We start from the raw sequence: 15,968 nt of genomic DNA, 5'->3' as shown, positions 1-15,968 counted from the left end.
GATCCAGTATATGCAGACTGGCTCGGACTCCTAGAAGGCCACCCAGACCTTGGAAAACTAGAAAAGCATTTAGAAGTACAAAACAGAAAGTCGCAAACACAACACAGTGAAAACCTCGCTCAGATTTATAGAAATAGTCAAATGCAATAAACAAAAGGACAACAAAATGATTTAAAATGCAATCACAGTTACCAGAGCTATGATTTTTTTTTGTAAAGATATAAGGCAAAGAAAAAGGCCAAGAAAAAGTAAGCCAAGTGGCAATTACTGTTAACGGTTGTCTGGGACCTAGGCACATTTTCAGGCCGACCACGGCATAGCGCCAGTCATATACACCGAGCAGTTCATCCTGGTCAAAGATTTCACTTTATGATTTGGTCTCTAGAATGGAAGTAAAGATCCTCCAACAGGAGAAGGCAGCTGACTGCATTGGGCTAGGTCCATTGGAATTCAGCAGTGCATCAATTGATGGTACTACCTTGGGTGCAAAATTTGCCTTTTCCTAGTTGGACCTGAGTTGGTGGATACTGTTGGGTCCTTCGCCTGGTAAACATTTCTAACTTCTAACTTAATCCCCTTTTTTGAGCTTGGATTCCTTCAGTTGGGCAAGGAAGCAGGCTCAGTCTGAGAAGGTTGCACTGAAGTCAGGTAGGCTTGGTTGTGAGGTTAGGCTGAATTAATTTTCAGGGTGCAAAAAGTTCCAAGCTGGGCCAAACTGTTTTTATTTATTTATTTATTTATTTATATATATATTTTTTTTTTGGTGCCCAGTAAGGTTGCACCTTTTGTGGATTGACTCTGGTAATTGGTCCCGTTTCTCCGGAGATCTCAGAAATCCAATTTTTTTCAGAGAGTTAAGAATAGGTCCTTCTGGACACCAACAAACTTTACAGAACTTCAGGTACAACGTTGGGGGTCCACCAGAGGCCCTCAGCAGGGTCCAGTCCTCTTCGTGTGACAGTTTTTTGGTCACTCCAGAAAAAAAGCCTCTTGTAGCCTTTAGAGTCCACTTATTTTTCCTGGGTACAAGTTAGAAGCAGGTCTAGCCCTTCAGGTATCTTCACAAGTTCTAGACAGCAGCTTCAGATCTCTTCTTTTACGGGTCCAGAAGGTGATCTGAGGAGTTGGTGGAGGGGTCCTTTTTTTACAGTTGAGTAACTTTTTGGTTTTTATTTTTGGTAGGGCTCAGCAACTACCATTTGCTTCCGGGTGTCTTCACATTTCAAAAAGCACTTTTGATTAGGTAAAATTTTGATCTGTATATATAAAAATAAAATGCATTTAAGTCATTTCGTAGGTCATGCATGGATAGTGATGTGGGCGTATATGTCATCATTCATGTAAATCTACAGACTGATGTGACCACCAGCAACAGCGTGTAGTAGTTCTTTTTGGTTATTTTTTCCCCCCATTTTTTTCATTTCATTTTTTGCTGATTGTGCACAGCTTTGGCAAAGCCAGGAGGTCAAAATGTTGAGACCTATTGGGCTTGCCAATTCTTTTTTCTAATGGTTCAGTCTCTAGATGTCTGACGCACATACCAATACGTTATTAAGCAGGGACAAGGAACATGAAAGTGAAAAGATGAATTACTCCATCCTACAAAATAGAGCTGCTGTTAGATTTGCCTTTTTTATTCTGTGAAGCTTTTGCTTCCTCCATCTTATCGCTGGCTTTTCAGAACAAACCTATATTTCTCCAATTTGGGAGTGCCTTTATTAGGCACCAATCACTGCAGATTATAGTTAAAAGATTTAACAATTGTGAACAGAGCAACACAACAGGGTGCCTATGGAATACAGGGAGATGACAACATTAACTGTAACTGCTCCAATTAAATAAACTTACCCTCAGAGAAGAGAAAGTGTATTAATGCTACTGCTGCGAGAACAGGGTAATTTACATGAATGCATTTTTAAATATTGGCTTAGCCTTTGCTTCACTAATGCATAACAGTGCTCATAGCACCACCTACAGAATGCAACCTCAAAAGTCCCACATTTTGAGGCCTGTTGGAAGAATAAGGGATGGTTCTGATATTCAATGTATTGGTGATGGGGTTAGGTCAGTGGTTAATGTGCACAAGAAACCGCAAACCAAGACAAGAGTCACTGGATTGAACAGGTCTAACCAAGCAGCCCTGTATGTACATTATAGCATTTAGAGACAGAAGTGTTTAATAAATGAGTCGATTCCCCTGTGTGATGGTAAATCTGGGACTGGGGGCAGTCTGGCATGGTAAAGCAAGAGCAAATGGGTGCTGTTTCTTGGCTGGCAAAATACCTCGTTTTATGAGCATGTGGCCGAACACATTGCATTGGTTCATTACTCTCTGCAGAAACCCTCTAGGAATTAACTTCAGGGTGGTTTCAGGCATGCCCTAGGAGCAGGAATATTGATCACTGTGTTTCCTAGAAACAACACTCGTAACCTCCTCCCATACGCCTACCCCACCGGGAGTCAGAACTATCATATTGTGATCCCCAGACATATGTATTCATTGCATCCTGCTGTAGTCCTCTTGTTTTCCCCGGTAGGACACTGAATGCCCTTGGGCTTTGGGGTAGCTGTGCGAAACTTTAGGCAAGTCTGTGGTAGGCAGGGGCCAGCCATTCCAGACTTGCTCGATTGTGGCACCTAGGAAGCTGTTCATGCCAAGCCCTGGTCCCTAGTTTGAAGTGACTGGAAGAGAGCATGATTACTAGCCCTCTCAACGAGAGTCAACTAGGGGAGTGTGACTTTACTGCACATTGCCTGTGTGTGGCTTGGGAATGCATGTGGAAGAAGGAGCTGGAGCTGCCACTGTGACTTGGACCTACCACAGTAGGCACACTTGATAGTCCCTGAGCAACTCAATTATTGACAGGGAGCACCCCTACATAGTCACTATCCTTCTCAGTATTGTGTTACCAGCAGAGGTAGTTACATTGTGCCTTGAATTAATTTTAAATGATGTATAAGTATATCAAAAAGCATTGTTCTCAGTATTATACTACACAGTATGACAGATAATACTGTTTGGATAGCCAGTTCGTACAAGTTATTTGCCAAATTGAAAAACGAGCATTAGCAAGATTTACAGGTTTCACCTATGTGAAATATATTGGCTTTATCAGTATATATATTTTTTTACATGTTGCAAAGCAACGTGAGCTGCTGAGCAACATTGCTTAAAGTTTTTTAAAAAAAAAACAACAAAAAAAAACTGTGATGCACCCAGCATTGACCGTGTCCTACCGCTTTTTAAAACACATTAAGTTTGCCGTGTTAGACAGCAGCCCACGCTGCTGTGCAACATGTAAAAGAAAAATGGTGTGGGGGGTTCAAAAGCGGTAGAAGCAACGGGAGGGAGAAGGGCGGTAAAAAGTTTAGAGGGTGGGAGGTTAGGTGAAACCACGGGGAGGGCGGAAAGCATTTTAGTGTGATACGTGTGTGCCCAGAATACTGACGTTATATACCGTCTTCATTCACAGTGCGTAATAGCATGATAAAAAGTGAGCGACGGAGTGTGCACACTTTACATTTTGTTTTGAGTCACAATTGAATTACCAGTTGACTCACTCATTTACCTCGCCTGGGTTTCTTTTTAATAATCCTGAAGTTTTAGTTTGATTGCGCCTGAATAAGACTACAATTCCCAGAATGCATTGCATTGTTCAGAAAAGGCAATATAATCAAGTTAAATTTCCCATTATCAGTATCTCTATATACTGGTACCACTACAGCACAGCATGCACACAGCATGTTACCCTCCTTACGCTACAATGTTTACAAGAAAGGATTGCCGAAAAGGTAAGCTGTCTGCAACATAGTGTGGGCATTGCATAGACCTTGGGTTCAGGTTAGGTATCTAAAACCATGGTCTACCTGATATTTTCATAGATTACAGCCTCTCCAATGATATCGCTCATTGCACTGCAGTGAAGTATAGTCTTCGCCGAAGGCATTATAACATGAAGGCATGCTGCATTCCCTGAATAAAGTAAAGCCAGGAATTGTCATCTTTTTTTCATTTAGACTTTCAATAGTCAACAGTGAAAGTTGGGTTTGTGTTGTCGGAGAAGGGAGGCTTTGAGTGCAAAGTTAGTGAGAGGCCTCATGTAAGGTATGTCCAATTACGCATGCAGACTTGGGATGTAGAAGCTTGAGCAAGAGTTAGGAGATACTGGGAAGGACGTTAATATAACAAAACGTGGTCAGCGCTCGCTGTCATAGCATTTTTTTGTTCCAGGTTGGGAGGGTTGGCGGCGGGTTTGGAGGCAAAAATGGATGTGAGGGGGGTGGGAACGAAGGCAACATAGGTTGGAGGGACAGGGAAACAAGTACGTGGGAGAATGCGGGAGGGATGGGAATAGAGGGGGAGTGCATACACATGCACTTTTAAAGAGTGCCTGATGTTTATATAAAAAAAAGTACCCCTACAAATGGGAGCCAGTGGAACGACACTGTTCAGAGACTGGAAACTGTAGATGGTCCAAGCTCCAAGGACGCCGAGCAAGAACAAACTGAAGAGAGTGGGAGCAGCAGGAAGACCCTGACCAATGAGAAGCAAGGAAATGAGACCGATGTGGGAACCAATCAATGGTAACTAATGGGTGGACCCTTAGCCCTTTTTAAGATTTTGCTTTTATTACAATAGATTTCCCCAGCACAGCTTGGTCAGTGCTTTGACGTGTTCTTGTTGGTTAATAAAGCACTGTCTGGTGCAAACAGCAGTCTTGAAAGTAGGTTTCTGGTGGTGTTACTATGTCACAAGGGTGCTCATGCATGTTTAAGCAGACTGGCAGCAATTGATGTCCAATATAATGAAACACTACAGCATATCCCTTTAAAAATCCTAAACATAATACTGCAGAGACACAACAGCCATAGAATACTACCACAGTAATACACCAACACCAAAATAAAACAGAGCACCGCTTTAACAATACAAAATTAACACCACAACACCTGTATACAAAATAGCACCATAAAACATAGGACTACAAAATGATGCTGCAACACAATAGTGTGCCACATATAAAAGACAAAATACAATTGAGTTATGCCAAATTGTTGGTGGCTGCACTGTGTAGAATGTTATCTTTTGTGGCTGTGTTGTAACAGGTTGCTGTATTGTGTTCTATTTTTGTATTGTGTATTTGATGGCAAGGTGCTGAATTTGAACACAAGGAATGAAGGAGTACGGTTGAGTGTGCATATTTGGGTATGGCCTTAATGCCCAGTGACCCATGAGGAATTTACACTGCGATGAAAAGGCACAAGGGTGTGTGCTGCAAAGATGACTGTTATTACAGTAGTCAGTCGTCTGCACCAGTTGGTGCCTAAATATCTGCTGCCGTTGCACGAGTCACTTGTATTTCCCACGATTGTGTTTTTATTAAGTAAACGAGTGAGAATTTGGTTCGTTTTTCTTGTTCTCTAATCTTTTGCTAAGGTAGGAATTAACTCAGATAGGATCAAATGTATTTATTGCAACTACAACATTTGCTTGTCAACTGCACTAAATAAATGCATTCTACATATTAATCAATTTTCAGTCCATTCTCTTGGGAAGTTGAGTCTGCTACTGCGGTAGTTTTTCATATCACACCTGAGGTACTGTTTGTAAATTGAATGTACTTACCCATAGCATTATGTCGCAAAGTAAAACTCTCTCCAATTGTTAACTAATAAACTGGGTTTGATATTTTGTAATCATTTTATTGAGCGTTTGTGTTGAAAGCCTTTTCTGAACAGTAATTATATTTCCGAACCTTTTATTTGCTTAAAACTTCGTCATAAGTGACAGGGATGAATGGTGTTAATTGAACCAATCCAAATTTATTTTGTGAACAGACAGTGATATTCTAGTAGTAGATTGGTTTTACTTGCAGTTACCCTGCTGTGCATGAATTTAGTTATCAGTGAGGTATTCTGATTTATGGCATATGCCATGTTATGTAGGCCCGACTCGTCATTTTGTCTCTTTGCCAGTCACCAGCCAGACAAGCCTGCTAATCTGATCCTCGAAATCCTGCAATCTCAGTCTATTTAGCCGTCAATAACTGCCACTGCAGCAGATTTTCAGGCTCAAAGCATTATGCAATATAAAAACAATGACTGTTGGGAAAGCAATGTCCCCTGCATGGTGGATAGTTGTGTTCCCTTCCCAAAGTACCCAACTACGAAACCCTGGTATTCTAGTTTAGATTTTTGGCCCCAGCTGTGCGCTTATCTAGCATGTGGGTGAAGACCCAGTCATGTCCCATGACGTGTGTGGTCCTGGCCTTGGAGGGGTGCACCAAGAGCACTTCTTTAAGGCCTGCATTCTACCGTCCCTATTACGCACTGTAGAGCAATGTTGGCAAAATATTGTGACCAGACTATCTGTCCCTAGAGTGGTAGAGAACATTGACACTGAAAACGGAGAATAGGAGACAGGCTTCACCTGAGTTATTCAGCAAGATTCTTTTGCTGCAACGAGTTTCTGATTAACCATTTTGTGTAGGATGAAACTGCAGTCGTTTTTGTGTGTCCAGTAGAAGAGGCTAGGCTTTTTTGTCTTTTCAGGATGAACTGTCTTTGTGACTGGGATATACTGAATGCTCGCACCGCTTTGTGGCTCTGTTGTGTGTTCTCCAGTCGTAAGATGACCCTGCTTTGAGGAACGTTCCTCTAAATAAAGGTGGAGTCTGTAATTCTGCTTGGATAGAACACCTGATAGGAGGACTGACCCATACCTGTTCTGAAAGTGCTGATTGAGAATACATATATCCTGTCTGCTTTACCTGCATAAAAGTGGTAGCTGTTAACACCCATGTTTTCCTGTTCCTAGTTCTCTCTCACCAAGCTAGAGGGGTGCTCCACAGAGTACCCAGAGGACTACTGCACAACCAGAGCTGGTTTCTGCCTTACAGCTGGCTTCCCAAAATTGAGGGGACATCTGCTTGAGTCTCTTCTGAAGGAAGCACTGTCCCCCCTGGCCTGGAATTCCTGAAAGTGACCTGCCGGAGAGAAGCGGTAAGGAGAAAGCCAAACCTGCCTGCATGAGGTTGATGCCAAACTATGGGTCCATCATCCAGAGACTCTCGAGAGTGACTGGTGCTACTGGTTCTCAGCCTTTCACCCAAGTTGAAGATCTGTGGCATTGCAATGCTCTAGTGTGTCCAAGTGACTCAGCCTGAATGAACCTGCCTCCTGCTGGTCTGTGACCTTCCCCCAAGCAGACTACACCACAGAAGAACTGACTTTTACCAAGCCGTGACACTGCTATTTGTCTGAACACAGTTGAGGGATTAGCCCGTATGCCCATGGTGTGCCAGAACAGTTTACGTCACTAAAAGTAAAACTGCAGCCTTATTCAAGGTGTACCCAAGTGACTGCACTTGTCTGAGCAGCTAACCGGAAATATGCTTGATTGAATTGTTACTGGACTGTCTAGCACATACAAGTGGCACAGCTGTTACCACCTGGACCTGAGACCAAAAACGGACTGAATCTCTGCCTTGATTTACACATCCTCCCCTCAATCCAGTAGGCCTGCTCAGTGGCAATTAGGACTAGGTGGAAGCAGGCAAGATTTCAACTAGTTAACAATGAGGCAATCTTGAAAGTGCTCTGCTTGCCAACACCCACAGGCCTATGTGGACTTCTTTGCCATATAGCAGGATGTCGTCAGCGTAGTAAAGGGACACAGTGTTGGACTCTGTTCTTTAGGGTTCCTCAGATAAAGGCGAATATCCAGAGGTTCCATTGCTGTCAGTACCTTTCAATGATAAGTGCAGCTGCCGTTCGTTGAGTCGTGCTGCAGCTCTGCTCCATGGCAGGGTTGAGGCACACAGTCGTCCAGGCCACTCAGTGCATCTAGATTGTCAGGGCAACAGGGAGGCAGGGTTGCGGGCACACACACTGGTGAGAATTCAGAGATGCTCTTAGTGAGCAGCGTGTGCTTCTTCCTGGGGTGGTCGCCTCATAGGGGAAGCGCGGATCCTTCCAGCGATCAGGTAAAGAGGAACGTTGCTCTTGGGGCACTTTTCATGTGGGGAAGCGATTATCTTGAAGCAGGGTGTCCCACATGTGGAACGGTGGAGGGGCTGTAACTAAGTTACACCCTCACTTTTCAGCAGGTAAACAGGCACGCTCCCACACAGAGGAGCTTTTTTCCTTGCAGAATGGTGCAGTGAGCTGGAATGAAGCAGTTCACGAAAAGTTTGATGTCCCTGAGACCTCAGGGAGAACAGGGTGACAAGCAAGCAAGCAAGCCTTGGACTCATTCTGGGGCTTAGTCCTTGTTTCTTTAGCACGCAGAGGTCAGCAGGACAGCACAACAAAGCAGGGAAGTAGTTCCTTAGAACAGGCACCACAGAGTGGCAGTCCTGATTTGCTAGGGTCAGATCCCCAGGAATTGTATCCAAAACTGCCTTTGATGTGGGAATTACTTCAAACGAACTCCCTGGAGTGCACAGGACCCCCTTTCATCCCAGCCCTGGCTCAAGACTCTTGTTTTTCACAGTAGTGGAAAATGAAATAGGCAGTTTGTCACTACCAGCACATGTAAAACTTAAGTATATGTGCTTCCTTTTGCTAACGTAGCACCCTGCCCTATGGGCTGTCTAGGCCCTACCCCTAAAGGGTGACTTGCTTGTAGTAAAACAGGAGTTGAAGGCTTGGCAAGAGGTTTTAAATGCTAAGTCGAAGTGGCAGTGGAACTGCACACACAGACTCTGCAGTGGCAGGCCTGAGACATGTTTACAAGGCTACGTAAGTGAGTGGCACAATCATTGCTGTGGCCCTCTAGCAGCATTTAATTTACAGGCCCTGGGTATATAGTATGGCACTTTACAGGGGACTTAGAAGTAAATTAAGTATGCCAAACAGGTGTAAACCAATGTTAGTGTTTAGAGAACACTGGTTAGCAGTGGTAAAGTGCTCAGAATCCTAAAAAACAACAAAAAGGTCAGAAAAAGAGGGGGAGGAAGGAAATAGTTTGTGGTAACCCTGCAAAAATGGCAATTTCCAGCAGCTAGTGACTTCAGAGTCTGTTTAAGCATGCTTCTTCCAAGTGCCACAAACTAACAGCAGGCAGGTTTTGGTGCACCGCCAGCTCCAGCATACTTCAGGCTAATGCCCCTTTTCAGCAAGGGTGACCAGTTCTGATCAGGGAGCCTTCCAGTTTCTCTTTTGAGAGCCTCTGGTGAATTGACTCTTGACTCCACAGCCAATTGCTTTTTGTTCAGATTGGCAGACAGTTACTCTTGCAGGGTTTTATTACTCCTCCCCTCTTCTCTCTGGCAAGCATATGGGACTCCAGGTGGTCACCCTCACCTCTGGGAAAGCTGGCTGTCAGGCAGACACCAACTCTGATTGCACCGCAGTCCTCTTGCATACTCTGTGGATCCTCTCTCCTTTGTATGAGAAAACGTGCTACCAGAACAACAAATGGATATCTAGCGCCTACTTGTATACAGGTGCAGCAGCCTGGATGAGTGTTTCCTACACTTTCAGAAATAGTTTGGCTTGGTTTCTCTTCCATGTGTCCTTTTTAGGTAGGCTTCCATACTTCGCCTTTGTGTAGAGTGATGTTCCTCACAGCAGGGTCATCTCCAGGTTGGATTACCCACAACAGAAGCACAGAGGTGTGAGCATTTTGCATTTGGGATTCAACAGCCATCCTGGCCTAGATCAGATAGTGAAACTTAAGACTGGGCTCAATTAAAAGACCCTTCACACTGAACAACAGATAATGCAGTCCCAACTTCCACCCTGCTATCTATCTAATGTCAGAGTTCGGAAAGGGTTACCAGGCTTGTGCAGAAAATTGACTGAATATAATTTCTATGGGAAGCTCTTTGTCCACTTCTCCCATTTCAGCGTCTAGGCCCTCTCTCTTCAATCTTGTATGTCTGAGAAAATAACCACACTTTATGCACATAAACAAGTTTCACATGGACTTTGAAACCGAAACCAAAAGGCCTCCTTCACTCTGGTCACTCACACACCTTCCATATTTGTATTGCTGATGCCGTAAACACAAACATGCATGTGCTGGGATCTTGGTTAGATTGTGGCAGCAAAAATGTACACGTGGAGACCAGTAGGCTCCCGCTCCTGTGACACAGATAAAAAGGTTGGTTACAATTTCCGTTTCACTAAAACATGGTATGCTGCAACCACTTCTTTAAAGGCTTACTCCTGCCAGGGACTGTCATCAGCTGTTGCTATGGAGAGTGCTTATTGTGCATCCTTCCAGGTCCAAGTCCAGAGCCTCACTCGCGTCAAGGACAAGACTTTGCACACATGATATTGGAGTAAGACTGTCGAAGAGGCGAAAACTCAGGTTACTTACACTTGGGCTCTCTAGGCAGGTGATATCACTGAACACCACGCAGGGAACATTCGTATGTCTGCTGGACTCTCGCCACTCCATTAAGAGAAAATTAGCCTGGAGATGCCTTAAGGGATCTCAGATACAGGGAGAGTTGGCCTTGAGGCAAAGCTAGGAGAAATGGGTAACTCTACTTCGCGGTCCACTGCTTTTGGAGGGGCAAGAGTGCTTTCATCCTCCTCCTGTCCTGTGTCCAATTCCTCTTCAAGCACCTCTGACCGCTCCTCAAGTCGTCCACTCCATGTCGAGGCACGCAGCATTATGATGCTCGAAAGACTCTGCCGAACGTAGTCATCGATTTCAGGGGCCGCCTTGTCTGGTGGTTACTCTTCTGTGAAGTCTTTTGTTGCGCACCACAAGAGATCTACCTGTCACTCCTTGTAAACTTACAGTGAGAAAGTTCGGAGTCTGAGATGAATCCTGAATGTCCCAGCATTTTTAGACCCGCAACTTTCCACTGAAGTTAATCTTCCTGGTACATCAGTAAGGGTGACTTTAGCACATTCAGAGTTTAACACATAGAGGGATAGAGTGGTTAATTAACCAATGCTTCTGCATCCAGCTCCTCCGCAACAACGTAAGGAGAAGAGACATGAATGTCATTTTTATCCCAGGAGTGACCCCTCCAAGGGACTGAGAATGGACAGTCGGAGATGTGCAGGTCCTTTTCCTTTCAAATGAAATAAGTGCAGTTAATACCAGACAGTACCTGCGCATTTAAAGGACGGGTAGTTTCCACCTACAGATCTAATAAAGTACATAATTCTTTACCATCCTCTGCCATTCCGTCATAAAATCAAAGGCATTATAGCGCTGCACACCCGACAGACCATACTGCTCCTCCCGTTATTCCAGTCACGTAGCACTGTCTTAATGTACCCAGCATCTCTTGTTATCCCTGTACTGTTAACTACATACAACAATGCTTCTTGACCCTGACCCGAAGAAAAGGAGAGGATGTGGCCTAACATACAGAGCTGCTAACTTTGGAACTGGAAAACAAGGTTTGAGTCTCCACGTCGGCTCAGCATCTCGTGTTTCTAGGCAAATTACGTAGGGCCTCATTACGAGTTTGTCAAAGAAGATTACTCTGTTACAAACGTGACGGATATCCCGCACGCCGTATTACAAGTTGCATTATATCCTATTGAATTTGTAATACGGCGGGCGGGATAGCTGCCAACTTTATGACTGAGTACTCACCTTCGCCAAACTCGTAATGAGCCCCCTAATCTTGACATCCCAAAAAAAGGTATATCCCTGTATAATATAATTTGTGCTGATGTAAAGCTTTGTGTAATATATTTGGTGCTAATGTAATGCGCTCTAACAGATTTGGATCGAGTTCGTGCTATACAAAACTACAAAAGCAAAATTGTATTCACACCTCTGGGAAGGACATGGTGCTCTTTCGAATCACCTATAACAAGCAACATATCGTCCCTTTCCAGATCTGCGAACCAGACACTCACACTGTGCCAATGCACATCAACCATTACTCATTACCATGCTTTGGCATAATCCCTTTCAATAACTGGCACCACATGCATCTTTGTCAACATTTGCATCCCACCCTGCAGTATGAATGTTCTATCCCTGCAATGAGGCATACACACGGCACATTAATATCTTCATCCCTGACCTTCAGCAGCACTGGGTATTTCTGAAAACAGCAAATAGCTGTTCAAAAACACCTCAAACGTACCGTGCTGCATCCCGTTCTATTTCATTTCAAGTAGTTGGTAGTGACACAACAATTTTGAAGAACACAGGGCTGCAGAGCTTTTAATCGGTTTATGCTGGTTATTTTTTTTTTTCTTTGCATTGAGATTATTGTATATTTCAATGTTTTATGTAGAACGCCTTGGAATAGCTACGGCCAACATAATTCTGATCCTTATCAGCAGCATTGCCTCGTGCAAGGAAAATGGATCCAAATAGTATAATCTACGAATCCCGTAGCATAGAACATGCCCCCAGCGTCAGCAGCCGTTACCAGCGTCAATGGACCAGAGAGTGGCTTCCATCCACTCCAAGCCTCTAGTAACAGCAACCGATCGCTGCATTCCAGGATAGTCAGTAATATCCTGTAACTCTGGGGCAAAACACTTAAGCGCCACTGTTTTTTTAATTTTTTTTTTTAAAGGTAGCAAATAGCACCCTGATTCAAAATAGAGCCCTTGTTCCGTAAAGCCTGATGTTTAGAATTGTAAAATCTAGATAAACCCTTGTTGCACCCCCTGTGCCCTTTTATTGCTGACCCTCTATGGATTGACTGCAACATTTAAGGAGAGTGCTGCCATAGCAGTAGTCAAGTGGGCAAAGTGGATTAACTAATTACTAGGAATTGACAAATGAACCCTTAAGATGCGCTACTCTGAAGTTGACATTGCATTTTAATCAATACATTTGTTGTCTGTTAAAATTTAGCAGTTCATCGACTGCAAAGTTAAAACATGTAACATAAAGTTGATGTAGTAAATATTCAATTTTACAAGGGGGAACCACAAATAACGTTCGTCAAACAGATAATAGAGTTGTAAGTTTATAACGGTAAAATATTAAAATGTTGCGAGAAGCAATGGCAATCTGGGGGTCAACCATAAATAAGTTATGCCAACAGGTGATAAATATATGCAGCGTTCACTGCACCATGGCACCAAACATCCATACAATCCCTGTAATCATCTGCTGCATCAACCTCAAATACATGATAAATTTGATTACTAAAATTACAACGGTAACCCTTGTGTCACTTTTTACATATTTGTAATGAGTAAATGCGGTCACACGACCCCAGGAACCGACACATTGGTGTGATCTACCTGGATCTTGGTCTGGAGTATGCCCTGCAAATAAATAATCCTCCGATTTGTCTGTACGTTGACAAACTGGACGTAGCTTCGACTTATCGGTTGATGAATGCCCAAAAAATGTGTAGGTTGCCAGAAGAACACCACCCTATCCAAACTGCTGAAAAACAATGTGCCCAGCTGGAGTGGATGTAATCAAAGGCATCCTAAATTTGATTGCGTTTTTCTACATAAGAAATATTTTGATCCTGTTGCCTATGGACTCAGAGGTATTAATAAGTGTAATACATCGGCCCAATATACCTGTTCAGGGATGTCTTAAGCAGAACTTTTTTTTCCCCCCAAACTCTCTATTGGCTTAACATATTCAACGCTGCACACAACATACAACCAAGGCCTCCGTATAGAAGCCCAAAATTCGGAATGATTAAATCCACTTGATTTACAGCATTGAGGCGGTATCCCCTTCTGCAGTACTTTAAATAACTGAAGGGTTATTCCAAACACATGCCAACCCCAAGCTAATAAGGTTCTATTTGATGTGTGCTAACCAAAGAATTATGTGTGTTTCATAAGACTATGATCTCATTTAGAGCTTCTCTATTCTAAGACCTCATTGCCATACCCAAAGCCAATACATTAAGGGAAGTAGTCTTGCCACTTATGTAATAAACTTAAGGGCAAAGACCATTATGGGTGATAGGAGAGGTGCCCTGGACTGGCAGTAACCCTAATAAAAGAATTGCAGTTGCCCCACAGCTGCGTTCCAAACAGCACTGCACTCTTGACCTGGGAATTAAAGATTTAATTTTAGTGGGGGGAAATCGGGCGGTATGGAGCTCTTTTAGCAAACCTCATAATAGCAGAAGCTTTGTAATTACTTGATGAGCAGCTCTTTTGGATTTGAGGGCCCTATGACTTATTGTTCAGCAGTCTGATCCCGAGGAAGTATTACTTTACTTTCTTTAGGAAAATAGTACAGAATTTGATGTTGTCACCCGGCCTTTTCTTGTTAGACTACACCATCGACTTGGTCTTAGGGACATTTTATCTCTTGCCGTAAGTATTTCAAAATGACTGCCAGCTATTGATGAGTCTGAAGGCTGGAGTGTATTTTGGAGAGCAGGAAGGTGTCATCGCGGATAGCAGATCAGGCACCTTTTTGCTTGCCAGGGATGGAAAATCATTGACACAATTTGACAAAAATTCTATGCATTTGTTTACAAACAAGAGCACAAGGGTAGGGGCCAAGACACAGCCTTGGCACACTCCTTTGGCTATGTCGATCTTGTCTGTTAATTCCCCATTTGGGCCCTGCTGAATCCTAGCCTAATTTCCTTCATGCAAGCGCGTGATATTCAGCAGTTACAGAAATTTTCATGTTGGCTAAAATCTCCCACATTTTTTCTCATCAGGACTACATTAAATGCTGCTCATAGATCAATGAAAGCAATACAAAGCATACCACCTACAACATCCATTGTATTCAGTTTGGCCATAAGAAACCTAAATGCTTGATCAATGGTGTTAGAGGACGGTTCTGACCATCAGGTCTGCCCTGATTTTTCGATTTTGGACCACCTGGTTTTTGACTTTACTGTGAGGAAGCCTCCTATGAGGTGACTCAGGCACAGTCAACACATGGTAAAATGGACTGCGCGTGTTTACTGCCGGTGCCGCCGTGCTAAGGAAAGGCTGCTGTGGCACAGCAAGGGCAGGAGGCCCTGAGCAGGTTACATGTGATTATGGGTGCGCCTGGATGTGCACCCATGTGAGGGCTGTGGGAGGAGGATTCCTGGTGTGCGCAACCCAAGAACTGCGCTTAGGTAATCCTGGTGCAGGAGGAATTATGCAGAGTGGGTGGTGACATGGAGTATGTCTCATAAGAGGGGTGTACACATGTGAGGGAGAGTCAGTGTGCGTACTGTCTTTTCACTGTAGGGACACTCAGTTCAATGCCAATGTCAGTGTGATTAAGGTATTTGCATTTTCGGGATACACCATTAAATATCAATTGGTAAGGAGGGCCTAGGGTGGAACTCCAGCTCACTGGGGTCCACCGAGACCAGAGTCACACCAAAGTACACTGTAACCTGTAAGAAAAGAATGATGCAGTAGGTTACAAGAGCATAGTTGTACAACTTACGGGTCATCCATGGATGTCATCTTTCTCTGATTCAGCTCAGGATTAGGGCCAATTACTGCTCTGTCCAGTTGCTTGAGCAGGGCCTTGCATCAATCAGCCAGCTGTCATTCCGTGCCATGAGCAGGCTGGAGAGGCCCTGCGAGGAATGTCAGTGAGGAGGGGCTGAGACTTTCAGAGCACATGTGGCAACTAACTCCTGGAGGATGCCATTTTGAGCTATCCCAGAAGACTGTGCAAGAAGGAGGGGACGGGGGGGCAAGGAAGTGATGTGGCACATCTGGATAGGCCAGAGGTGCAGACCTGCTGGACACTTCTGCCTCCTCTTAAAAGGTCCTGCACAGGGGAGAGCTCTCTTGGCTGCGCTTTACTGCTGGACACTGGGACTGCCCAACAGAGGACTAGTTGGGGGGGAAGGACTGGGCTAGCGCAAGGAGAGCACGCTGCCCAGAAGGAAAAGAGGGAACCCAGAGGAAAGGTTGGCGCAGGTTGTCAGTGGGACTGGCTCCCTATGATCGGGGACCCTTCGAGGCCAGGAGGCCTAAGGAGAGTGCTCCTGGTGGCAAGGGCTTGTCACCAGGAGCAAAACGACACAGGAATTATGACAATTGGCGCTTGGGGGCCTGTGATCCCAGGAAAAAGGATG

At 44.1% G+C, this 15,968-nt stretch overlaps 1 protein-coding gene across 1 annotated transcript in view; it reads left to right on the top strand.

Annotated features, from left to right (window-relative positions):
* The window catches only part of MGARP (mitochondria localized glutamic acid rich protein), a 225,394-nt gene that overhangs the window by 101,365 nt on the left and 108,061 nt on the right, over window positions 1-15,968 (top strand). The gene's annotated exons all lie outside the window — the stretch shown is intronic.

This window comes from Pleurodeles waltl, chromosome 1_2 (genome assembly GCF_031143425.1).
Source record: "Pleurodeles waltl isolate 20211129_DDA chromosome 1_2, aPleWal1.hap1.20221129, whole genome shotgun sequence".
In the NCBI taxonomy this organism is placed as follows: domain Eukaryota; kingdom Metazoa; phylum Chordata; class Amphibia; order Caudata; family Salamandridae; genus Pleurodeles; species Pleurodeles waltl.
Note: the sequence above shows the minus strand (reverse complement) of the source record. Positions and strands in the feature narration are given on the sequence as shown.